Source organism: Molossus molossus, unplaced genomic scaffold (assembly GCF_014108415.1).
Source record: "Molossus molossus isolate mMolMol1 unplaced genomic scaffold, mMolMol1.p scaffold_m16_p_1, whole genome shotgun sequence".
NCBI lineage: Eukaryota > Metazoa > Chordata > Mammalia > Chiroptera > Molossidae > Molossus > Molossus molossus.
This window is the reverse complement of record NW_023425344.1, coordinates 79771351-79774361: the sequence shown is the minus strand read 5'-3', so window position 1 is coordinate 79774361 and position 3011 is coordinate 79771351. Positions and strand designations below refer to the sequence as shown.

General features: G+C 35.4%; 1 non-coding gene across 1 annotated transcript; it reads right to left on the bottom strand.

The window, feature by feature from the left end:
- Positions 1 to 2503: 2503 nt before the first annotated feature.
- On the bottom strand, positions 2504 to 2608 carry LOC118621292. Its single transcript, XR_004957665.1, has one exon. It is a non-coding gene; the product is annotated as a U6 spliceosomal RNA (small nuclear RNA).
- Positions 2609 to 3011: the final 403 nt, after the last annotated feature.

The following is a 3011-nucleotide window of genomic DNA, read 5'->3' as shown; positions in this document are numbered from 1 at the left end:
CAAATGTAGGAACAGAATGACATCTGGGAAGCCAGCTGAGGGCTATCAGGTAATTAGTGGCAACTGTATTGGATTGAGAATCCAGAGGGCTTTGTCTTGCTTCAGCTATCCTCCTAACCGGCTGTGTGACTTTGGCAAAGCCTCATTCCAATCCCTACATTGAGGGGATTTGGACAAACTGAGTCAGTTCCAATGAGTTTCCCATTGAATGCAAATTTCTAGCTAAATGAGACAAAGCTAAGGTGAGAAAGCAGTACAGTCTATCTTATCTTCCAAGTAAAATTCACCTGTGAAGCAATCTGGTCCAGGATTTTTGTTTGCTGGGAGTTTTTTAAATTTTTTATTACTGCTTCGATTTCATTAGTTGTTATTGGTATATTCATGTGTTCTACTTCTTCTTGACTCAGTTTTGGAAGAACGTATGTTTCTAGTGATTTGTCCATTGCACCCAGGTTTTCTATTTTGTTGACATACAGTTATTTTAATATATTCTTACAATCATTTGTATTTCTGTGATGTCAGTTGTTACCTCTTCTCTTTCATTTCTGATTTTATTTATTTGGGTCCTCTCTGTTTCTAGATGAGTCTGATTAAAGGTTCATCAATTTTGTGTATCTTTTCAAATAACCAGCTTTTGGTTTCATTGATTATATATATAATAAATTATATGTGTGTGTATACACACACACACACACACATATATGTATGTATGTATATATGGTTTCTTTGTCATTTATTTCTGCTCTGATCTTTGTTATTTCCTTCCTTCTATTTACTCTGACCTTTTCAGGCTGTTCTTTGTTTTTGCTGTAGGGTTAGATTATTTACTAGAGATATTTTTGATTCTTGAGGTAGGCCTGTAATTCTATGAATTTGCCTTTCTCTGTGTCTCATAGATTTTGGGTTGTGCATTTATTTTCATTTGTTTCCATCTAATTTTTTATTTCTTCCTTGATCTCATTGGTAACCCATTTATTGCTTAATAACATACTATTTAGTTTCCATGTGTTTGAACATTTTTGAGCTTTTTTATCATAATTGATTTCTAGTTTCATGCCATTGTGATCCGAGAAGATACTTGATATGATTTCAATCTTCTTGAACATGTAGAAACTAAGTCTGTGTCCTAACATGTGATCTATCTTTGAGAATGTCCCATGTGCACTTGAGAAGAATGTATATTCTAAAAATTTGGGATGAAATATCAATTAAATCCATCTGATCTAGTGTGTCATTTAAGATCACTGTTTCCTTGTTGATTTTTTTGTCTGGAAAATGTATCTGTTCATAACAGTGGGGTGTCAAAGTCCCCTACTATGACTGTATAGCTGTCTATTTCTCCCTTAAAGTCCACTAAGAGTTTTTAAATATACTTAGGTACTCCTATTTTGGGAGTATATATGTTTATAAGGGTTATATCCTCTTGTTGGATTGATCCTTTTATTATTATGTAGTGACCTTCTTTTTCTCTTGTTATGGCCTTTGTTTTGAAGTCTATTTAGTCAGATATAAGCGTTGCTACTTCAGCTCTTTTTTCATTTCCATTTGCATGGAATATTTTTCTCCACCCCTTCACTTTTAGCCTGTGTGTATCTTTTGTTCTGAGGTGGGTCTCATGTAGACAACATACATATGGATTGTGTTTTCTTATCCATTTGGCTACCCAATGTATTTCGATTGGAGCATTTAATCCATTTACATTTAAGGTTATTATTGATAGGTACTTATTTACTGCCATTTTTTTTCTTTATCCCTATATCCCTTTCTCTCTGTTTCTTCTTCTTCTTAAAGCAGTCCCTTTAGTATTTCTTGAAATGTTGATTTGGTGGTAATGAACTCCTTTAGTCTTCTTTTTTCTGGGAAGCTCTTTATTTCACCTTCAATTTCAAATGATAGCCTTGATAGCTAGAGCAGTCTTGGTTGCAAGTTCTTGCATTTCAGTACTTTGAATACTTCATGTCAATCCCTCTGGCCGAAAGTGTTTCTTTTGAGAAATCAGCTGACAGCCTATGGGAGCTCCCTTGTAAGCAAGTGACTATTTGTCTCTTGCTGCCTTTAATATTCTCTCTTTGGCCCTGGCTTGTTTGGCTCGGCAGTCAGAGCATTGACCCACAGACCAAAGGGTCACAGGTTTGATTTCGGGTCAAGGGCACATACTTCAGTTGCAGTTAGGTCCCTGGCCCTGGTCAGAGTCACACAAGAGGCAACCAGATGATGTATCTCTCTTGCATTGATATTTCTCTCTCTCTCCCTCCCTTCCTCCCACTCTACCTGAAGATAAATGGAAAAATTTCCTCAGATGAGGATTTTTTAAAAAAAGATTATCTCTCTGTCTTTAATCTTGGCCATTTTAATTATGATGTGTCTTGGTGTGGGTCTCTTTAGGTTCTTCTTGATTGGGACTCTCTGTGCTACCAGGCTATGGAAGTTTTATGTTTTTTCTTCAAATATGTTCTCTAATCCCTGCTTGCTTTCTTCTCATTCTGGTACTCCTATGATGCAGAAAAATATGGAACACTTCACAAATTTGTGTGTCATCCTTGTGAAGGGGCCATGCTATTCTTCTCTGTGTCATTCCAATTTTAGTATATGTGCTGCTGAAGCGAACATTATTGTACTATTTTCCATAGAAACAATTGTAAATCTACTTTTGCCCCACTCTATATTAAATGAGGCATTGAGTTCTATTCTCTATCTGTATTAGTTGGTAAAGTATCTCAGAACCAGTATTATTTTTTTCATTTAATCTCTCCTAGAGTTTAAATATTTCAAATGAAATCACACACTTTGATAGTAGAGCTAGAACTTAAGTCATAATCTGTCGAAATAAAACCTGTGGTCTAAATATAAGATATATACAAGCTTTTTGTTGTAACAAGACAAATTTCTGGGTTTTTTTTAAAGGTTTTTAAATTGATTTTTAGAGAGAGAGGAAAGGAGAGGGAGAAAGAGAGAGAAACACTGATGGGAGAGTAAAACATCAATCAGCAGCTTCCTGCATGCTCCCAAAG